This window comes from Rhipicephalus microplus, unplaced genomic scaffold (genome assembly GCF_043290135.1).
Source record: "Rhipicephalus microplus isolate Deutch F79 unplaced genomic scaffold, USDA_Rmic scaffold_24, whole genome shotgun sequence".
NCBI classification, from domain to species: domain Eukaryota; kingdom Metazoa; phylum Arthropoda; class Arachnida; order Ixodida; family Ixodidae; genus Rhipicephalus; species Rhipicephalus microplus.
In genome coordinates this window covers 8174106-8198479 of record NW_027464597.1, presented here as the reverse complement: position 1 = coordinate 8198479, position 24374 = coordinate 8174106, and the positions used below count along the sequence as shown (strand labels likewise).

At 43.9% G+C, this 24374-nt stretch overlaps 1 long non-coding RNA gene across 2 annotated transcripts; it reads right to left on the bottom strand.

Annotated features, from left to right (window-relative positions):
• Positions 1-296: 296 nt before the first annotated feature.
• On the bottom strand, positions 297-22231 carry LOC119185585 (uncharacterized). Of its 2 annotated transcripts, XR_012889064.1 has the most exons (6): positions 22093-22231; positions 18221-18284; positions 15408-15567; positions 12767-12854; positions 2688-2843; positions 297-412 (listed from the first exon to the last, which is right to left on the bottom strand). It is a non-coding gene; the product is annotated as an uncharacterized LOC119185585 (long non-coding RNA). The 2 variants fall into 2 exon arrangements; XR_012889063.1 differs by lacking the exons at positions 297-412; positions 2688-2843 and having other exon boundaries at positions 11911-12854.
• Positions 22232-24374: the final 2143 nt, after the last annotated feature.

Here is a 24374-nt window from a genome sequence, read left to right as displayed (position 1 = left end):
ACTGCAGCACCCAGACACTGGGGCTTTAACCTTCATACAGTTTTAAAGAATTCTTGTGTCAGCATGCTCATTTCACACTAGCACACAATTGTGCACTAATCATGAAGTTTGGTGTCTTGGCATGTTTACTGACCTTATAAGTTACAAATTAGAAAGTCATGTTTGTATATTGCTGTGTGATAAGTTTTATTTGTATTGCTGTGTGAGTTATGTTTTACACGATATATTTGTATGGCTGTGTGATAAGTTATAGTTTAATGTTCCTGAGACACGTTGATTCATTGACTGTCAAAATAAACTGTTGGCATCTGGCACCTGTCACGTACCCCTATTGTTTATTTGTACATGTAGAACAAGAAATGATCATCCAGCCTGAAACCTGCTTTGCATGACTAGGCCTCCTTGTGCTCATCTAGAGGAGGAGGAAACAAAAAAGGAGAAGGCAGGAAGGTTAACCAGAAACACTTATGGTTGGCTACCCTATATGGGTAGCCATTCGTTCTCTACTGTAATTGACAAATCAGGCCAAACCGACGTAGTTTTTATAGATTTCAGTAAAGCCTTCGACAGAATTTCCCATTCAAAGTTAATTTTCAAGCTTAATTTACTGGGTCTTCCATCTACAATCGTAAACTGGATAAAATCTTACCTGCATTCCCGCGTTCAATTTGTAGATATAAATGGCTCTCATTCAGACTTCCTTCCTGTTAACTCCGGCGTCCCCCAGAGAAGTGTTCTGGGACCATTACTTTTCCTGATTTATATTAACGATGTAGTATCATGTGTTAAATAGGCATCGAAATACGATTATTTGCAGATGACTGTTTGTTATCCAGCACAATTATTTCTTCTAATGATCAGCAAATTCTAAACGATAGCCTTGATGCAATAAATATTTGGTGCGATCTTTGGGACATGAAACTAAATACTGAGAAAACCGTATTTATGCGTATTACTAAGAAAAAGCAACCATATGAACATCAGTACACAATCAATGGTCTTCCTATCTCGCAAACTGATAGCTTTAAATATCTTGGCGTTACAATTACTAGTAATCTAACATGGTCCTCCCACATTCTTAAAGTATGCGCCTCAGCACGACGAAAACTAGGCTTACTAAAACATAAACTGAAAAATTCGCCTGCGAACATAAAGCTTCTTGCGTATAACACAATAGTACGACCATGCCTTGAATACGCATGCATAGTCTGGGATCCACATACTACAAAAGACATTGACAATCTCGAAAAAATTCAAAGATTAGTCGTCCGCTTCATTTACAACCGATACCGCCGTTATGACTCCCCGACAGAACTAATGCAGATAAATAAAATCCCTACTTTGGAATCACGACGCAAAATGAATAGGCTAAAATTTCTTTTCCAATTATCACACGGGAATATCAGACTCGAAACATCGGCCTTCCTGACTCCGTTATCATCGCGTCCCACCAGGAATTACCATTCTGCAAAGTTCTCGCCTATCACAGCGCGCACTAACAATTTTAAGTATTCTTTTTTTCCCCGCACTATAACCGACTGGAATAACCTCCCGCATGAAATTCTTTCATCTGACAATGTGCTAAAATCTATTGATCAAATGTTTGACTTGTAAAATTTTGTATTATTATTTTACAGTGTTTTCAAAATATTTTGTATTGTCCTGTTAATTGTTTTTACCTCGCTAAAGATTGTATAATTGTTCTAACGGCTCTGTAACACCCCCACTCCTGCTTGGGCCCATTTGTGGCCTGCAGTATTGTATAAATAAATAAAATAATAAATAAATAAAAACTGAGGGATCAGGGGAACATAGAACCAGAAATAGAGGAGAAAAGAGGAAAAATCAAGAAAAGAGAAGAGATGCAATGATTTCACATACTGCTTAACACCGCTATGGAGTATTAAACAGCATTGTATGCATCCTAAAACTACCAGTGGCACTCTGGATGATGCATCATACGAGGGTCACCAAGTTTTCAGTTTTCAACAGCAAAAAAACTGATAGACAGCATACGTAAAATGACCGATTATTTATATGTATATATATTATATATATACATATATAATATATATATATTATATGTGTGTGTGTGTGTGTGTGTGTGTGTGTGTGTGTGTGTGTGTGTGTGTGTGTGTGTGTGTGTGTGTGTGTTGATACAACACTGGTACAACTGATAGGAAATTGTATCAGACTGATACAGACCTCTATCAGGGTTATCAGGATGCACATTAAAGGGCCCGACCACTGCCCACAACATGAAATGAGATGACTGCGCGGATGTAAAGATTGTCCCTCGTAGCGACTCAAACCAACCTTATTTTCTCGAGAAGTAATTACATTTTTGTTTTTTTCCTTTAAATCGCAAAAATAGCCTGTGGCGTCACCTGGTGGCCGAAGCTTCTAATATCTGAGTTGCCCTGTCACATGACCGTAAACTGTTGCATGAGGTTAACAATTTTCCTGTTAGTAGTGAAATATTGTCTGCTTCTTTATAGTAAAAGATAATACTCTATAAAAATGTACTTATGTGCCTGCGTTAGTATAACGCATTATAGTGGCGCTGCCTTCGCATGATGTTGTGATCCAGTGCTCATCAGCGCGTCAACTTTTCTTTGTGCTCATTAAACCGTACACGCAGTTTCCAGGTTGCTAAGATTTTGAAGTGACGTGGTTTTTTTACCTACACTTTCTCTCAGAAATGACGCGCAGTGACGCTTTCGCTGACTTGGCTCGTCGTATGTCGAGCAAGTGACGACGACGGGACAAGCCATCCACGAAACAGGTGCATCAACCTGGGGCACAGGCACCCGCAATGCGGCACAAATGCAGTTACAGGGAACCTGCATAAAACCATATCATCTCATTGTAACTGCTTTTAGGTATTAAGGTATTTTAGGTGTTTTCAAAAATAGTTGTAAAACTTCGACTAAACCTGGTTAAGCATAGTTACAGGAACTCCTGTGAAAGCAGAACATTGACAGCATGCACATGTCGCTAGAAGCATAGTGTTTCTTAATATCAACTAAAGGAGACTCTGGCGCTGCGATCGTTCAGCGACCATGGCAATGATGGGTAGTTCAAGGATTTGTATAATCTTCTTACTTGCAGATGATGAATCGTTCTTTTGGCTTCGTTGTTACTGTGTTTCAGTTTTGTTTTGAAGGAAACGGCAAACTTTCTTGAATTTCGTTACCCGATTTCAAATGGTAAGCCTAAATCACAGAACATTTACCGATTTTTTTTTGTAACAAGAAAGTTCGAAGTCACGCGGACACAAACGAAGCCGGAAGTACAAAAACGAGACTAATCCTTGTACTACCCATCATTTTATCAAAGAGTTATTGCATTTCTCCTTTTCTACTCTCTTATTCATTTATTACACTTTTGTTCATCATCATCATCATCATCATCATCATCATCATCATCATCAGCCTGACTACGTCCACTGCAGGACTGTGATGTGTGGTGCGCGTTCAAAGTGCGCGCCTTCGAAAAGTGCGCGAAATTAAAGGATGACCGAGTGCACGTGCTGGGTCGCCTGAACAACGACGACGCCGAGGACCGGTACACGTGAGAGCGTGGAGCGCAAGCATCCAAGACCATAAAGAAAACAAGGGCCAATGGCTGATCACCACGGAGTTTTGAAAGGCCAATCAGAACGAGACAAGTGGGCCAGAGCTGAAGCAGGAGCCTGAGCAGACCAGAGCAAGGGGAGTTCGAAGAAGACGGGGCAAGCGGAAGGTCGTCACCGGACCGGGCGCTGAAGATGGGCCGTCGGGCGTAGGACCCGAGCCTGCAGGTCTTCAACCGGCCGGGGCCTCCTGCCGTCGTGTTCCCGCTCCAAAGGACCGTGGCCATCCGGTCCTGAACTCCTTTCCAGGGCCTGCGGACTTTGGTTCCGGCAGGCGAGCTACAGCCGTCGGGCTCCGGGCCCGAGCTGTGCGCCCAGCTGCTTGACTAGGTCGACCCTGGTTCTCTGACGCGTCACCACCAGCCTGCGTTCTCTCGTCACAGACGGGTCCACACTCCTAAAGCCAGAGCCACCACGTTCCGGCCTGGTCTCTCGACGTGTCGTCAGCAGCCAGCGTTCCTTCATCCCCGTCCTGCCCGCGTCCTGAAGCCGGAATCACCGCGTTCCGGTTTGCTCATCGTCGGCGGAATTCAGCGTGTGGGTGAGACCGAACAGATATCTTGCGCTACTCCCATCACTCAGCCCCTTTCGAACGTTAGGTTTAGTTACTGACTTTGAACGTTCTTGTTGGGTGTTTACAGATGTGTTTCGTCATGTCCAGTCAACTGTTTATTAAGTGTTTTGTTTTGTGAGGAATCTTTGTCTTTTTACTTTTCAATTAAACTTTTTGTGTGTTTCTTGGAAACCGAACGGCTTTGTCCTTATTAACAAAACTCTCTGAGGCTCAGCCCGGGAGAAAAACAAATCAGCAACAAAGAACCCCGCATCACAAATTGGCGTCCGCAGCGACAGGACAAAGTCGTTTGTTTTTCCAGTAGATTTTTTTTGACGCGGTTAACACGATGACGAACACGTGGGAGTTAATTGAGTTGGCGGATAAAATGGGACTGACGGGAGCGGAGTTTAGAGTATGGTACGCGGAGCGGATGGAGAGGGAGCGTGAGGAACGGGCTGCGATATGTGACGCTAAAAAGCAGCAGATTGCATTGCAAACACACGCTAAGAGAGAGGAGTTCGAGCGAGAAACACGGGCTAGGAGAGAGAAGCTCGAGCGAGAGACACGCGCTAAGAAGGAGCAGCTTGAGCTAGAAATGCGTGAAAAGAAAAGGCTGCTCGAAATAGAGATGCGCGAAAAGAAGAGACTGTTGGAACTAGAATATGAGGATTTGCAGCAGTGGCTTGAGAGGGAAAACGCTGAATATACGTGGTCTGAGAGCCAGAGTAGTCAACCAGTGGATGAGGTGTGCTCTGAAAGCAGTTACATCGGGAGCGATTTGAATTTACGTGAGACTGACCCTGTACCTCGTCATGACCTTTCGCTAGAGAAAGAAACTCTGAAAGAGTATGACGGGGAGGTAAACAGTCAAAAGACTAGGAGACTCGATAAGCTTATTGAAGCGCAGGAATGCTTCGTGAGCATGGAACAAGAACGTTCCATTCAGAGTAAAGGGTATTTTGAAACCTGTGAGAGGTCAAGCGCACTTTATTCAGAGGTAGGATTGCCTCTGAATAGCTCCGCTGAAGGAGCAATAAAAGGTCTCCTAGGTAATGCCGGCGAATGCCATAATGAAAGCTCTGATGTAGCAGCTACCTATTGTTTTGGGCCACTGGAGATAGCAACAGACGCTACGGACATGGTTTTTCACCATGATTATAACTTGCCCATACAGAGAGATGGCTTGTGTTCTCGGGAAATTGTAGATGATGCTGTTAGAAGAATATTGGAGCAAAATGCAAAAGCACTTGTTGAAGAACAGAGAGTAGAGTTGCAATGTAGGTCAGCTATATGTGACAATGAGGGTAATCACGATGACCCAGGCAGAAGGGTTGAAAGTATTGATGAACAAGCAATACAGAAAGCTGAAGGGATGGAAAGTGAACCAGAAGGCAGTAATGGTCCAGCAGGTTATTGTACGAGGAAGGACGCCGACTGGTGCTCTTTGGCATCTTCGGTTGAAGAGGTCGCTTCTGTTAAGATGTCTCAACGATTAGCGGCTTACGAGCTCAAGCAAGGCGTTCGTGGGAAGGATGAAATGATTCAGGCGTGGTTGTACTGGTGCGCCTGGAGGCAACGCCTCCGACTGGCATACAGACATTCCAGCGTGTATGCTTGTGATTTCGAGGTTGGGAACCTGGTGATACACAGCTTTAGGTTCATACGAGCTTACGGTCGAGAATTCTTCCACTGGCTTCCGATTCCTTACTCTTGTCAAATGGTTAGAGCAGTTAAACGTCTTGTATGGGACGCTATAACTTAAGCGTCAAATTCGATTTCCCGCTGGTTTCTTTTGGATCTTGCTTGCGGACCATGGAAGGGTGTTGCTTGTAAATATTTGAAGAAGTTACATGCAATGTAACATTAACATGATGTATAGTTTTTGAGATGATAGGGTATATATGAAAAAAAAAGGGGTGGTGTACTACTAATTTGGGGATTTTCACAATCCGCTAGATGTGTCCATACTTTTTCTCACTTCTTGCGTATTTTGAGGTTAGTGAATGTGGACCTTTGGGCAATGCAGTGAACTGTGTGGCGGACATATGTGGTTTAATTGTGACGTAGTGCAGAACGCGCACTCATCGGCAGTTTTTTTTTTTTTTAGAGAAAAAAAAAAAAAAAAACTTGAATGAAAGGGGGGCGTATGTGATGTGTGGTGCGCGTTCAAAGTGCGCGCCTTCGAAAAGTGCGCGAAATTAAAGGATGACCGAGTGCACGTGCTGGGTCGCCTGAACAACGACGACGCCGAGGACCGGTACACGTGAGAGCGTGGAGCGCAAGCATCCAAGACCATAAAGAAAACAAGGGCCAATGGCTGATCACCACGGAGTTTTGAAAGGCCAATCAGAACGAGACAAGTGGGCCAGAGCTGAAGCAGGAGCCTGAGCAGACCAGAGCAAGGGGAGTTCGAAGAAGACGGGGCAAGCGGAAGGTCGTCACCGGACCGGGCGCTGAAGATGGGCCGTCGGGCGTAGGACCCGAGCCTGCAGGTCTTCAACCGGCCGGGGCCTCCTGCCGTCGTGTTCCCGCTCCAAAGGACCGTGGCCATCCGGTCCTGAACTCCTTTCCAGGGCCTGCGGACTTTGGTTCCGGCAGGCGAGCTACAGCCGTCGGGCTCCGGGCCCGAGCTGTGCGCCCAGCTGCTTGACTAGGTCGACCCTGGTTCTCTGACGCGTCACCACCAGCCTGCGTTCTCTCGTCACAGACGGGTCCACACTCCTAAAGCCAGAGCCACCACGTTCCGGCCTGGTCTCTCGACGTGTCGTCAGCAGCCAGCGTTCCTTCATCCCCGTCCTGCCCGCGTCCTGAAGCCGGAATCACCGCGTTCCGGTTTGCTCATCGTCGGCGGAATTCAGCGTGTGGGTGAGACCGAACAGATATCTTGCGCTACTCCCATCACTCAGCCCCTTTCGAACGTTAGGTTTAGTTACTGACTTTGAACGTTCTTGTTGGGTGTTTACAGATGTGTTTCGTCATGTCCAGTCAACTGTTTATTAAGTGTTTTGTTTTGTGAGGAATCTTTGTCTTTTTACTTTTCAATTAAACTTTTTGTGTGTTTCTTGGAAACCGAACGGCTTTGTCCTTATTAACAAAACTCTCTGAGGCTCAGCCCGGGAGAAAAACAAATCAGCAACAAAGAACCTGCATCACAAGGACAAAGGCCTCTCCCATGTTCCGCCAGTTAACCCGGTCCTGTGCTTGCTGCTGCCAATTTATACCCGCAAACTTCTTAATCTCATCTGCCCACCTAACCTTCTGTCTCCCCGTAACCCGCTTCCCTTCTCTGGGAATCCAGTCAGTTACCCTTAATGACCAGCGGTTATCCTGTCTACGCGCTACATGCCCTGCCCATGTCCATTTCTTCTTCTTGATTTCAGCTATGATATCCTTAACCCCCGTTTGTTCCCTAATCCACTCTGCTCTCTTCTTGTCTCTTAAGGTTACACCTACCATTTTTCTTTCCATCGCTCGCTGCGTCGTCCTCAATTTAAGCTGAACCCTCTTTGTAAGTCTCCAGGTTTCTGCTCCATAGCTAAGTACCGGCAAGATACAGCTGTTATATACCTTCCTCTTAAGGGATAGTGGCAATCTACCTGTCGTAATTTGAGAGTGCTTGCCGAATGTGCTCCACCCCATTCTTATTCTTCTAGTTACTTCAATCTCGTGGTTCGGCTCTGCGGTTATTACCTGCCCTAGGTAGACATAGTCTTTTACAACTTCAAGTGCACTATTACCTATCTCGAAGCGCTGCTCCTTGCCGAGGTTGTTGTACATTACTTTCGTTTTCTGCAGATTAATTTTGAGACCCACCTTTCTGCTCTCCTTGTCTAACTCCGTAATCATGAGTTGCAATTCGTCCCCCGAGTTACTCAGCAATGCAATGTCATCGGCGAAGCGCAGGTTACTAAGGTATTCCCGATACCGCGCAGTTCCCAACCGGATTAAAAAAAAAATCCGCGTGTTGATGGAACTGCATTAAGAGGCCTGGGGTGCGGCCTCACCGGCAAACACCACCGAGAACGCACTCCCTCACCAGAGAAGGATTGGCCACCCTGGTGCAGTATCTGGCCACTACCTCCCACATGCTTACGTCAAATAACTCACGGCCCTCAGTCCCCAGCAGCTGCGAAGCAACTGACCACGGCGGCGGTCAGATCTGCAACGCAGCAGAGGGTGCTAAGAATCTCTGGATCCGGACAGGCCGCCATTGGAACCTGAACTTGGCAACGTTTAACGCTAGAACCTTATCTAGTGAGGGAAGTCTAGCTGTACTATTCGAGGAGCTAGAGGGTGTTAAATGGGATATAGTAGGGCTCAGTGAGGTTAGGAGGACAGATGAGGCCTATACGGTGCTACACTTTCGTTCATTCTCACCTTAACTACAACATTGAATCATGAGGCAACACATACAGCAGTCACCTGTCATGATCGCAGACCATTCAAAACCGGGCCATTCGTGTAAAAACGTTTTCATCACATTCTGTTAACGTAAATCATTTACCGCACTCCTACAATAATCCAATAAATATAATCTCGCCATTTTCGTTTTAAGGACACTGCAGAACGATATTCCGGTGTCCATAATACCAAGGGTATCCATCATTGATGCTAACAATACTAGATTTGCTGGAAACAATAAATTAATTTTACCCATCATTCGCACAAATTACGGCAAGCAGTTGCTACATTTCTCAGCACTTGCTTTGGGGAATTCGCTACCGTCTACTCTAAAATCAATAAATGCTCCTAGGTTCTGATCTCAACTTTAACATATTCTGCTTGATTTGCTGGATTCTTGTTCCTCACTGCTTTAGTTGTTTGCATTTGTAAGTTTATGTCTATCTTCTCATCTTTCCTCATTCTTCTGTGATTCCCTTATTGGTCTTTATATTTTGTTTATTAGTTTGAGCTTTACTATGTTGCATTTTGAAATGTCTTCCGCTCTGTCCTTACTCTCATCGACTATGATACATTACTTGTTCGGTGCTTTTTGTTAATGCTGTTTAAAGTTATTCCTTACTTGATTAGAGTTAATAATTATCATTATTCTTACTATTGAGCCCAGGAATTGTCAGTTTACTTGTGTTATTGACTTTGTTATCATGTACAGGAGGTCCCAATTTAGTTCTTACTATGGGACCTCCTTCTGTATATACCAATGTATTCTCTTCTTTGTGTGACGTAAAAATTAAAATGATTCCGATTCCCATGCTCACTGAAGCGCCATGCGTTGCAGCTCCATAGACACTAGCACCAGAGTTTTCTCTAGTGTATATTTAAAAAACTCTATGGCTAGAAGGGCCACAGACATCGCTATCAATTTACAGAGTTGCTGGACAAAAAGGCACGTCGGTGTTCAGCGCCTTTCAAACTGATAAATACTGCTTATAAAATAACTAAGTGCTTCTGGGAACAACTACTGCAGGTGCAAACACTGTGATGGGTAAGCTTTCGGTCGCGCCGAAAAAAAATGGGGTCGAAAAAATTTGTTGTCGGTCCCTTCAAAGAACATCATTTGGTAAAAACTTCCGGATCCCTCGAAACATATATTCACTCTGCAGGCATTGTTTCTAGTATACCCAGTATAGTCTCAATTCGTTTCAATTCACGTTTGCTAATGCATGATTAATGTTACTTGTTGATTCTCCCAACGTATGTTTGACTTCAACACTTAACCTTAGAGTAACGTATAAAGTTAAAAGGGGACACTCCCATAGGCTCCTGCTCCTGATTTGGGGTCTCAGCACTACAAGCAGTTGTCGGGAACCTTCGCGGCCTCAGAGATTAAAGACCACAGAAAAGGATGTCTCAAAGACCATTTTGTAGCGACAAGGAATAAATATTATACAGCCTCCGAGACCCCTTCTACTGGTGTGCTGGTCTGTGGCCATACCTTAATTTTTTTTAACACGTCGTTTGCATGCATCAATGAGCTTCGTGTAAACTGCAGCGCTAGAGCGGCAAGCACACGATGCCAGAGTGTGTCTATGCACACATTTAATTAAAACATGAGAATCTTTAGAGGAGGGAAAACTTTTATGTTCAAATGATAATCTTGGTAAGCACATGCCAACTTTGTCAACGTTTGATAAACGCAGGTACAAAGAGAGGTTCATTGCACTGCGGGACGCTGAAATACAGCTGGGGTATCATGATTATAAATTGCACGCAAGAAATAAACATATAGGCAACAATATAAAAAGAACAGGAGTAGAGTAAAACTTCTTCAATATATGCACACAACCACATATAGAGTGCACAACGCAACACGGCTATAGTTACTCCAACACTTGACTCCGGCATGCAAAAAAAGAAAAACAAAATTTGACTACATTTTGTTTGCCACCATTTCACTAATTTCATACTTTGCATTTTACAACGCTCTGTCGCGAAAAACAGTCATGAGCAGTTGCCGCAGCAAAACGACGCAATTTTAGGTGTCCTGCAAGCAGTTAATGAGGCAGTAGTGTTGTGTTTATTCAAGGTTACAAACTACATTTAGCTAACAAACTTGTCTTAACTGTAAAAAATGAGGACCCTCCTTCACGGAGGAAGCTGAAGGTATAGCGGTGCCGAGCACTTCCGTGAAACAATTAGACCGGTTTTTGTAAGGAGGAGTCCTCTTACGGAATGCTAACGTTAGCACGGCCACCACAAAACACCCCGTCCCAGCTTTTTTAATAACAGACACCTTTCCGTGACTGAAACGGTCACAGCAGAGTACTTCATTCGGAAGAAGCACCTTTCCGTGACTGTTTTACAGCTGTTTTCTTATGAAGGAATTTCCTACAAACGCCTTACGTTACATGTGAACGCAACCTTCCGCTCCAAGAACAGTGTATACGTAGGTCTTTATGATAGCGAGAAAGTAAAACGAACACTGTTGCTGACTAATTTGATGTCATTTCAAGTCAATATTATATTTTGTGGGATGTACTGACCAGTGGTGGATCTAGAGGGCGAGCAGTAGGGGCGATTGCCCCTAGAAGCCGTTGCCGGTACCCCCCCCCCTCACTTTTCACTAGCGGAAATGCTGCGAGCCAGAATGTGTTGTTTTTATGCTGTGGTGGAGTTCTTGCGAATTTAATAAGTAAATATCAAAACTCCTCCTTCTCCGTTTCTGTTCCATGCGAGTTCCCAGGGGAAGACCAGCAAGGGTGAAGCCCTTGCTGATCTTCCCCTCGTGCTGACAGACCACAATCAGACCACAGACTCGCATGGAGTGAAATAATGCACAGTGCTTGCAGAAGACACCACGTAAAAATAAAGGCCCGATGTTTGCACCTGGAATATAGATCGACAATATTGCAGTGCATCCCGGATGAAAGTAAACTAAAAATTCTCTATAAGGCAATTTGATATATTATGCATTGATAATATATTCACAGGTATTTTACCACTCACCATATGTGGATTGAATACATGCGGTTTATATACATATTGCACTGTTCATGCGATATCGTAGGCTTATGGGAATACTCGAGCACGACAAATGTTCAAATGAACATTAATGCATTTTAAATAATTTTGATTCCAATATAAATTATTGAAAATTATGTGCCCAAAATTACGTGCAACACATAGGCGCAGGTAATCCCCTGCAAAAAGTAGTTTCACTGCTGTATAAAAGTGCTATGCCATGAAAACTTCTTTGCAGAAATAATTCGCACTGCTGCAAAGCCTTACTTTTACAGGTTAAATTGACATTGCCCTCGAATCAATTTTTCGCTTTCAACTTTAAAAGATTGTTATGCTGGCTTATATGCTCCAAGTATAACAAATCTTAAAATCTAACATATTTTACTACTTATCACTTGCATTCTGTAGAAAGTCGAATTAGGCTAGCACTATTCAAAGTTAATTGCACTTCCTTTGAAACAAAAAGACCGACATTTGCACGCGCCTTGTTTCACTTGAAAATAATATTGTGCAAGTTGGTTGGATGACGATGAACATGGCCATTTTTTTATAATATGTGAAATACGCTATTCGAATTCGATTTAAAATTATTCCAGATAAATTACTATTCACTTTGAACTTAAAATTCACTACTCGCAGAAGCCTACTATGATGTGTGAATTTGTAAATAAAGTGTAACGAGGCTTGTTTTTCTGACCTGTATAGATGTTCAAGCTGGGACAATAAATATGCACATCTGTTTTTGTTTACCCAGTACTTAACTGTGTATTCGATTCACTAACTTGTAATGTAATGCAACTGACTGCGTGCAATATTTTAAAAAAACATGGTCGTGCATGCTTTGCTTGAACTCTGTCTTGCGTTTCTTCAGCAGTTTAGTGGAAGCAGCCGCTGGTACTGGTCAGTAAACATTGCGATTCTGCTAGCTGGTCAAATGTTGTAGCATGTCACTGTGAAAAGCACATCTTCCTGTGGCATGCATTGCCCCAGATAACAGTGTCATTTCAAGTTTAGCACGTAGATTACAGTAAAGCAATAAAACGCCTCCTGTGGTAACATATCCTGATATTTCCCAGCTGAGCTCATTGCATTCACTATGCTTCTTACAAAGAGTGAGACAGTCCATAGCCTTGACAGGAAGTGTGCATACATACTATTATACTTGCCAAATGAACATCCAGCCATTCTGAACTTATACAGGTGGAAATTATTTTGCCGATCACACCATGTCTTATGGTTTACCTGAAAAGAAACACAACAAACAGAAAATATTAGGACACGTCGACTAGTGAAAGAAGGCAATCTTTGCCAAAACAAAATACTATTGCATCTACCTAGCAATAACAAATGAAACATATAAAGCGGCTCTAATGCATCCACAGTGCAATCAAACTCCTCGAAGAATAAAAGACATGTACACCTAAAATGTCTGGACGAGTGAACAAAATTATCATTCAAAACAAAAAAGCTGATTGACTTCTCAGTGGATGCCACAAAAGGGAGACACTGAAGGGTGACCACGTTAAGCATGATTGCTAGACTGTCCTTTAGAGATCATAAATATGTAACTCCTAAAAGTACTTACAAAAAAACTTTACTTTCTGTTTTTTCTGTAGCAATAAGTACAGTAAACCTTCGTAATAACGAAGTCAGCGGGACGGCGAAAAAGTTCCATATAAGCAGTGATTCGATATACGCAACTGCCTGATAAAAGATAAGCAAGTACAGCCAAATTAGCTATGACAACTTCCAAGAAGTGGTATCACGTGAAACATATCATTATTCACACACATAAAAGTCATTCAGCTATCTTTGTCGGGTGCTTTGGCTGGGTGCGAGGATTGCCTGCTTGAGTTTGTTGAGGCAAACTATGAAGTCATGGTCGCCGCTCGAGCCCTACACTCTATTTTCTAACAGACGGAGGCTCTTTTGCCTTTGTGCCATTGTTGGTATTTCACGGAGCTGTTAGTCTAGCGGCTCATCTTCCTCATCAGGGCCTCCAAGCAAGTTGTCTATTTCGGCCGGCTAGTCGACTGAGGCTTTGCTGCCTTTCCCAGTATAAGCAAAGAAAGTTTGTCCTCCCCTATCTTGTTAGCACCCAACAGCACTGTAATGCGTTCTTTGCTTAGTTTACATCCTGATAAAGTTTCGCCCTGTGTAGAGTGCATGCGCTTTTGAAATAGTTTGTAAAAGAATGCGGACTCGTCCAAGTTGTAAATGTCTCTTTCTGCGTACTGCTGAAGTAGGGCGCTCAGCCGACGCTTGCGTCATCTATCCACGACATCGTGCTCCACGGCTGCACCTTCACTAATGATCAATTTTAAGACACATCGTGCTGTCTTTTGAAATGTTCAAGCTAGCCCTTGCTGCACTTTAAATCTTGCATGCCCATTCAGGTGTCTAGGGCTTTGGATTCTGCAGTCTATACAGACCCATTTACAGGAATGTTTGTACTTCTAATGCTTTTCAACTATTCGAGAAGCACTCTTTCCACTTCAGAATACATAGAATCATGGTTGCGCTTTCATTTCCTGAGAAACTAGAATAGTTGATATTTTTGCGGTGGTATTTCGAATTGTCTTGCGATTTCAGACCTTTGCAGGCCTTTTTTCTTTCACCTGACGTATCAGTTGGACTTTCTGCTCCAATGTCGGACACTTCCGAAACGGATACCGGCAGTGCCAGTTTCACTCGACCTAATTGCTCAATGTGTTTGCTCAAAAAACAGGCAGCTTGATTCAGCCAAACTTTGTCTTACTATACAATCAATGTTTCGAACATTTTAGAGCATAACGCCTGCTAGTTGGTGCTGTTAAGCTATACAAACCCCAGCTTCTGAGGATTCAGATAATCCAGGCTCAAGAATGAATCTGCGGCTGAGGAGGCTCCTTTTTTTTATAACAGAGACACGGTTTAACTTTTCACAAAACAATTCGGAAAATTATTTCAGTACTCACTAGACATGCAAGGTGTCAGGAGCTTTTCCCACTCTGTGTCTCAGTACTAAACTACGTGAAATGTAATGTAACTATGTGAAACGAACTAAAATATTTAAATGTTGAATTGTAATCAACAGCAGTTCTTCAAGTGGCAACTAACCAAAATTTGTATATAATGTCCATAAAAATTTCTTTGGCCTTAGTGTCTGTTGCATTTATTTCATTCCGTCTTACAAAAAAAATGAGCTCCTCAAAAAAATTCCCCTTCATTTGTTGTTTTCTATAAATTGCTTGAAGCAGCACAAAAAAAAAACAAGAATGAGGGCAATAAAGCAACACATCCAACAGGACTAGTGCTAAACTGACAACTGAATCGTTACTGAAAATTGATCCCTTATGTCTACGCCAGAACAACCCCTTATCACAAAAAATTTCCAACATTATTCAAAGATGGAAGGCATAGGTGTTGTTGTACTATCGGGTGATTTGGAACAAAACATCTATTATAATCATGCGGTACTGACAGATTTATCTTTAGATTTAGCAAGATATTGGGTTTCAAAGATTCCTTATCAGTTTTCCCAATTTCTAGGGTCACATGTCCCAAATTCTCAATATGTTTGTGAGAGACACTTTAGTGTAGGGCTGCAGAAATTTGAGCCACCCGAGGTCCTTTTTAGTCGGCCCCTAAATCTAAGCAAATGAGCCTTCAGCATAATCGCCTTCCTTTAAAATACAGCTTCCATGGCTGGGATTGGATCTCACGACCTGTAGGTCAGCAGTATAGCCCCATAACCACTAGACCACTGTGGTGGATCAAGACACAGATTCTGATTGCATCATCAGCACATCTCACCTATGAAGAAATTCCAGTGTTGTCCAGACAGGGTCTGCATAAGCTAAGTTGAAAATTTAGTACCTATTAAGTAAAAGACAGGTAGCCTCTGAAAAGTCCACAGCCTCGATGAAAAGAAGCTGCTGGCAGGCCACAAAGTATTCCTTCTTTAAAATGCTTCCTGTGAAAAGATGGCAAACAAGCCAATGGATTAAAATCACTTCATTATTAATATAATCAATGCAGCCTGAAACGTATAGCTGCTTTATCAAAAAGGTTCCCACTACATTTACTGCATCCAAAGCACCTGATCACAACATATGATTGGGTTTCAAGCCAAGTGCAATTTTGTCATATGGCTGAATAGAACTTGTGTCACTGCAGATGGCTTACAGTTCCCAACAGAGAACTGAATGTTTGCACAATATACTAACATGATAGAGGCCCCTGACAATAAAACAAGGTGATATTGAGTACAGTTAACTCTCAGTAAACATAAATTAAAACACTTCACTAAAAGGTCTTCCCACTTAACCATATAACTGCCTATTTAACTTCCAAAAATTGTACAAAAATCATTAATATTTTACGATATACATCAATATGTCTATGCAATTCTGATTTTTAAATTATTATCACACTGATTTCTGGAATTCGCACAAAAATTTAAGAAAAGAAAAACTGCAGTTGAGGGCGGCTTTCACTCAATGAATGACCTGGTAATGGGTCACAGCATACTGAAACCTGAAGCATTTTCCTTATGCAATACATGGTAACACACTGAAAAGTGCTAAGATGTTTATCGCGCAAGTGGTCGGTTATCAGCGTTCACGCAATGCCACACATGTGCACTGCTCACGACATCACCGTCACTGCTGCTCTTGTCGTCATCAGAAGCAATATGCCGGGTAAACGCAACGTCCGAGTCACTGTCGGCAACAAGTGTCATGTTGCCACTAATGCTGCCACTGGCATTCTTCTTGCAAAACAGCACTATGAAATGACTGTTGCCGAGAATAAAACACGCACGAAAGGCACTAAACGTGGTTTTTGATAGACAACAACTGCTGTCTAGAGCTGAAAACTGCAAGAAAAGTAATTGACATCTGTGACGTGTCTTCGGCAGCGGTACAAAATCGCGTGATGAGTACAGTTCGGGGTCGGTGGCTTAAAGGGGCCCTGAAACACTTTTTGAACATGGTCTCAAAACGCTGCTGATTCTTGACAACACGCGAGCTAAGTAATATAGCTTGGCACATGGCATGCAATTCACAATAAATTATCAAATTTAGCTAAACATTGCTCTCTCTTCTCAGCAAATGATGGAGCAAGCTCAAAAAGCACTCGTAGAAGGCCTTCTACCAGACAATGGGTGATTTGAACATGGCGCGCTCGGTCAATACAGGGATTGCCGCGGGAGGCTGTGACTTGTCCACGTATGCACACGCGATCCCACTGAAGAAGCTGCGGTTAAAAAAAAAGTTCTCAATATCACGAGGCGCGAGTGGCGAATTTTTATTGACCACGCCACCCCCCCACTCCCACCTCCCTGCTTAGCTTCCAGCGCTTTTGTAGGGATGAGAGAAGAGAGAATGCAATTTCAAAGTGCGTCAAATTTTTGTTAATCCACTCGCACAAGAAGGACTCTTGAAGTTTTCGCGGCATTGAATTCATGAAACAATAAAATCTTTTCATGAATCCATATCATGGTTACATTGAAAAAGTGTTTCAAGGCCCCTTTAAGTGTGACTTAAAAAAGGACCAATTATACTGATTACATCAACTGATTGGTGAGGGTTTCTGGCTCTTAAATTCCATAAATGCTGCTAAGCAGAATACAGACTCCCTCCCTCAGCAGCAATGAAACTGATTTTAATAAGTCAGAGCTGTAACTGTGCGACAACCACGTTTGAAAAAATGACGAAGGGCTAATACAATATGCAGCCCATTCCCTTGCATTACCGCATCTAAGCCTGCAACACTATACTTGTTGGAAAACAGTGATCAAGTCTTCCTGCAGTAATAGCAGAAGCTGTTTTCTTGTGAGCGCAGCAAGCTGCACAAGAGATTCAAAAATCTCTTTCATTACTCCCTGATGAACACTGTACAGTGCTTAGAGAGCTGATTTAGGTAGGTTCTTGCATGACTTTAGAGCTTTCTGTGAAAAGCACCTCTACTTTTTGATAACTTGCAATGAAAGGCTCTACAGTGACAGACGCACACCACAGATTTTTAGTTTAGATGGCTGTCATTTGCATAGCTGCATAGAAACAACTTTTGGCAGAGATAGTGTCAAAAGTGACATCTTTAAATAAGCAGTCAATTGGACATGTGGTTTGCTGCAGATGGGTGCTACACAGTAGTTAAGTGCACACAAATTGCTCCACCTTCTCCTCATGATGACAACTTGCAGCAGACAATGTGCTACGTAGTCATTTCAACCAATCTTCTCACTTAGGCTAGCCAAGGTGATGTAATGAATGTGCAGGCTGCTTGTGGTTATCACTGACAGGGTTTTCCACTACCAGAGCACATTAAAAGCTGTACTCACAAGTTAATAAAGATAAAAACAAAGAGTACCTGTTCAATACACAAGACAAAAACATTCCTTAAGCACAGCCAGCAGAAACCCTAACCAAAGGAAAGAAACTCTTGTACATGGTCAGAAAAAGGAGCACATTATAATCTTTTCTGACATCACAATCATTCCTGCCCTCCTTACTATAAAGGTAGCAGATGTGGTGATAACATGTGAGGCAAATTCAATGCAAGTTAGGCTACATAATCATTCAGACATATATAGCAATGCAACGAAAGCTCATATTTGAACATACCAAGTGCAATGATAGTAGGGGTGTGTGGCAGTTCAGAGAGTTTTTTTGCGATGCTGATTCCTTCCTGGAAAATAACGAGGAATACACTTGACCAATGTTAGGAGCACGTTTTCTCAAAAACGCATCTCAACATTTTGGACATTCCACTTGAGCAGATATAAAGGTGAAGCTGCTTATGCCCGTCTTATATATTTGATCTTGCTGTGAAACTACCGGCATTATGAACAGGCAAACTTACCACAAAATCAGCGCAAATCCCACTACTCGCTGCTACGTCTCACGTCATATAAGTGAGGTGTAGTCGTGCGCTTATGTATGTACCTGTGGGCTCATACCCCCCCCCCCCCCCCCCCTTCGAATGAGCCAACAGTACGAAAACGTCAAATACACCCCTCAGCGCGCTGCGATTTATTGGTTATGACGTACCAGTCATCACGTTAGGGACGGTCGGCTAAGTTGAGTGGAGTTTTCAAACCAGAGGCATCTTAATTATTTCATTTGTTTGTCATTCCACTGAGTGCAGAAGTGCAACCTATCATGACTGGAGACTGGCAGTGTAACCATCGGCTGAGCTCTCTCAAGCGGTGCTCGTTGACGAAAGCGTTGGGTGCGTCCCACAAGAGCGCGGGAACACTCCCACGTGCACTGCAAAGAACGCGTACCGGAGTCCCAGTGACATGCAGTCCGGGTCACCCACGAACACTGGGACAGGCAGTATAGGCGTTTCAAGAGAAGCGCGTGCACGGACAAAGGGGGATAAAAAGCGCGTCGCATGTTTTATATGCAAGGAAGCTGCCGCGTAGCGTTCACCGCATCAAACGCTTGACAGTCGCAGCGGCACCATCACAGTCACGAGTTGAACTCGGGCCTTCTCAGAATCAACGACTTTGTATCCGAGTTCACTCATCCATCAGTTCGATTGACAGAATCCCGCGGCGAGTATCGAATCCGCCCATCACTTTTGCTTTTGCCAAGGAGCAGTGCTCACGCCGCAACGCCAGCGAGCGCATGGTTCATCTCCCAGCTTTACTGCACAGACTATGCACACACGCACGCAGAAGTTAAGGAAGCCACGTCGCTACTATAGGGGAGGTATAGAATAGCGGACCGCGGAACCTTGCGGTGCGGTAGCTCCCACTGCACATGCGTTGTAACGCGAGCCGCCGCTCGCGTTCGCGGCCCGCCCGCGAAAAATCTGAAATAGCACGTGGCGACCGTGGCCCGTGAGGCCCGCGAATTGCTGTCTGTAGCTTCCGTTCATTCGGGTTTGCGGTCGGGGTGAAAGTTTCCTCAGGAAGAGCAAACGCTATTCTGAAAATCATATGGCGCCCGCAACTAAACCAACGCCCGCAGCACCCGCAAACGTTATTTTAAACCTCCCTATGATCTCATACCTCTTTTAACCGCGCTCGCGACATATCCAATCACAGCCGCGTTGCCGACAAGATGCGAGCACCGCTGATGACCACTTGTCCTTACATTTATCCGTAATACTTGATGGAACCGAAAGAATCAGCACGAGAGCGTTGCGTGAGCAGCCTTGCTGCCTTCGAGAGTGAAAATTTCCATGCTGCAGGTGGAGCGAAAGAACCTGTGTGAAAGAGGACATACGCCCATAAACACGCCTGTGGGAGGCACGTCTTGAGTTGGCAAGAATACAGCACGACAATGACGCTAACGTCGCTGCACTGCTAAAATGCTGAGTGAGTAGTGGCGCTGACGTGCTCGCACGCGGTGTTTCTTTGATAACCACCGCAAATGCCCCACATGTGTTTCTCACGCCACGCGCATTCGTGAAGCCATTTCTAGCAACACGGCTATCCACACTGTCATCGTGCCACAGCTACCGCAAGCGAGCAAACTCGGCTGCCCGAGAAGCTCGGGCCATGCTGCATGCACCCCAGGCCAGAAAAATCGGCGCACGCATTCTGGGACACGAAGCAGATCCATGGTGATCCTTTCCGTTCTCCGATTGACTAATCACGGCGAGTTTCAGCAGCTATGCCGTTCAGTATATTCAATAAAGAAAAGAGGGGGGGAAACGCAGGCAGGTAAGCATTAACATCATTTTATGCACCGGTATTCGCCTGTGATCAGATGTGATTCCGCAACCGAAGGGAATTAAAGGGTGAGAAGGGATTGCCTATCTTGTTGAGAAACGGGATGGACAAGTTTAAGGGCAAACAAATATCATCGTCGACACAACACTAACCATCGCGCTACCACACATTGCAATACGTGGATGCTATAGCAGAAACTTACTGATAAAGAAAACAAAGAGGATGCTAGGTAAAGCAAAAAAGAAAATACATTTTATCCCCGAAAGGTGCCAGCACTTACTCGCTCTGCATGGACGAATACGAAGTCTTTCAAAAAGAAATACAGTGCTCTAAACAAATAGCAACGACCACTTGCTATTAGCCTATTGGTCATCTAAGTATTGAACCATTTCTGAACGTCTCAGTGTGGTTCCATGGTGCACACCACAACAGCAGCCGCAAGTGCAGACGAGGAGCTTCACACACAAACACACACACAAAAAAAGGCTCATTACAGTCGGAGAACATTTTCGTACAAGGCAGTGGTCGGATCAAAACGGGTTGTCAGGTCGGAGATGACGCCACCCACTACGTAATATTACACCTTTAATTATCTACCTGAAAGCATCGCACACAGAAACTCGAGAAAATATGACACATCACTTAGGAGACGAAAAAAAACACAAGGCGTTTACACCAGAAATTTTCACAACGGGGTTGCGTGAAACCCATTATTGATACAAACAAACAGGCAAACAAACGCAAACAAACACTACCTACCGTAACAACTGCTCCTTTTTATTTTTGGTATGCATCACCGCATGGCAATTTTTTTATTGCAGCGGAGTTGACTTGTGTTGCCCTTTCTTCATAAAATGGCTACAAAAAATCTGTTGTGGTTTTCTACGGCATATGCACGCAGAAATATTTTTTCAATGCTCACACATTTCAAGGCCAAACGTAGCTAGAAACAGGTGGAATTTGGCAGCAGACCACTCAACACATTGGCAAGCTGCTAAGATAGAATTGGCAACCTGAATTATTTTATACCAGAGAGAAAGAAAAGGCACCTATAGGACGCAGCATGTTGTGTTTATGACCTTTCAATCACTGCAAGGGGTCCTCATCACTTCCACCGGTTCACCAGGGCTCCAGTAAATATTCCGTGACTAAGTGCACTGCCAGCGAAGCATACACGTGTAACACGCGAAAATATAGGTCGAGGCATTTAGGCACATGTAACAACGGACAGTATAATAGGCGTGCGCACGAAGGGCTCAAAGTAAGCCCCATACATAGACGTATAATGGGGAAGGGGGGGGGGCACTGCGACAAACCTCCCTCCTTCCGCGAAGGAGAAGCCTGCGCACACCTATAGATATAGCAACACGTACTTTTCCCTCAAGAAACACGTGTTTACGTCACTCAACGCATAGCGCCAGCTTGAACTAATAAACCCTGACCATTCTCAGCACAACACAAATACACAATGACGAGCCCACGCGACACGTTCAGCTCAAACGTTAACAACCACCAACATGAAACGTTATAAGCGCTCAACGGGCGACAATGTACGGTCTCGAATGGTTGTTGCCCAAAAGATGAACCTCCTAGTGCCACTCTGGTCAGAGCTCTAAACCGTTTGGCAACAGGAACCTTATTTCACGCCTTGTACCACGGGCGTTATGCTTTTAATAAAGGTTATACGCTTTGCTGATCCGTTGCTAACTGATCGGGAGTGCTGCGCCTTGAGCCTTACTTCGATCGCATATACGTTTCGTGGGCCTGTTATGTGGAATATCAATAGCAAAAGCCAAAGTGAAGCACACGTACCTGCGGTAAAATTCCCAGCGAGTCTTGTCCTGAAGATCGTCAAACGTCGTCGCAGTCTCTTGCCTGAACAACATGTCGACGGAAACCAACACTCGAACGGATCAGACCATGCGCCGAGGGGAGCACGCACAACACCTTTTCTTCCTCCGTGGCACAACACGACCGAGACGAAAGGCGGGAAACGTTGATCACGTGACTTTAACTCTGCCGCGACGCCCGCGCCAAACGGCGCCCGGTTGTTGAAGCGCTTGAAGTGGCTGTGCGCTGCCGCAAACGCGCGTTTTGCGCAAGAGGAGGATATGGTTCGGGGCAGAGCGTGTACTGCCGCGCGGTGACGGCGTTATCTCTGCGACAACCTTTGTACCTTCACAGCGTCATGCCGTAAGCTTGGTAGGTGTCTATAGAGAGTTTTAGTACTACGTACGCTGCGTACGTGGCGGCGTTGCGTACGTAAGGATGCCACGTTCTGCGTAGTGCGCTTGCGCAGACCGCAACGCACACGTATCGTAATACGTACGCAGCCGCTACGTACGCACGCATGAGATGCGTGCGTGCGTACGTATGAGGTGATCGCGCCGCTCTCGAACAAGTTCGCAACAGCGCGAGACTTCGTTTTGCAAAATGGCGGCATCGAAGGCAAGCACCGACCTACCATAACCGACCTGCTCTGTGGCTTAAAATATTGCCATAATCTGGCTATAACACTTGGATTGGCTCACATTGGCTGTCAAGAACACGTGCTTCTATTTTGATCTACCAGATGGCGCAGCACGCTTCACGCTCGTTACGTACGCGGGTACTACGGCGTACTAAAAGCCGATTAGTGGCAAACGACGCCACGTAACGCAAGGCGCTTGCGTGATGCGTACGTAGCACCATTCCGCAGTACTAAAACTCTCTTATATTAGGTCGCGCTATACGGCAACCGCTCCCTTCGTCGACAACTGCTTCAAGTACTCATTTTTTCGCAGGGTATCAAATGCATAGAATCAACTGTCCAACAATGTGGTGTTGCAGCCATCTCTGAGTTTATTCATCTCCCATATTGTGCAACTAGCTTACTTTACTTTTCGTTGTGTTGATAAATGTATTTAAGGTGTTGCTTCAATTTTATATATATTTGCATAGATTTGGTACCACACGTAGCTCGTTTTTTATTGTTTTGTTCGCCCTACTATTTGTATCAAATATTTGTATTCTATCCTACGAAAATTCCTTAATGTGGTTGCAGTGTTTTTAAATAAATAAATAAGTAAATAATCATCACTTGAGCTTACTCAACACTTCCAGGAACAAGTGGGACGAAAAAAGAGTGCACATCTCACAATTTTTGAAACAGTGTTTAATTGCAATTACGTGTTTTGAAATACTAAAGACCGGCAAACGTCAGTGCAGTACGCGCTTCCTATTTTGCTACTTGCCGTACGCGAGAAGGTGAGGCGCGAATTCCAGCGACAGAACTGCAGTTAACAGAATGCCAGGCGTTTGCGTTGTTTATCACATTGAACTTATTTTATTGTCACGGGTCTTTGAGATTGATTTCGCATAGCAATGCGTGCATCTGTCGCCAACACACTGCAGATCGTTTCTCATTCTTCATATACGCATCCAACTGTTTAAATTTTACTATTTATTTATTTTCATTGATTCTATTATTTTTGCTGTACAAGATCGGTAGTCGAACTGCCTTTTTTTAAAGCGTAGTGACGTTATATTCGCCCAACATCGAAGCTGGCCGCGACGGCGAGACTGAATTTCGTCTCGATAGAGAAGCTTGCGTAATGCGCAATGTCAGTGTGCGTGGCAGAACCCCAGATGGACTAAATTTACGAAGCCGTTCACTAAGGCGTGAATCATAGTCATACTGTGGTCCCATGGACAGCCTTCCTGATTCTGACGAAACTTATACGCACAGGTTTTTGGCTCAGGGCAATGATTTGGAAGTTAGTTTTGCAAAAAAATTATTGTTGATCGAAATAAAATGTATACAAAGTGTGCCCACATAAACAAACAGCAATAAATACTTTATTCCAAGTTCTCAAATTCTGAACTTGGAGAGTGCGTGATCAAATAGGATACAGTTCTTAATCACGATAATTATTCCCATGAAAGAAAAAGGGAAAATCTGTATTTATTTTGCTTTCTTTTGCTTTAAACGAGATAACCAGTTAAATACAATAAACTTTCAAAAGTACTATATTCATAAGATATAAGCCCGTACAACAAGCTTTTAACCGTTAATAAATGAGTAACATGAGCGAGAGCAAGATGTTCATTCAACT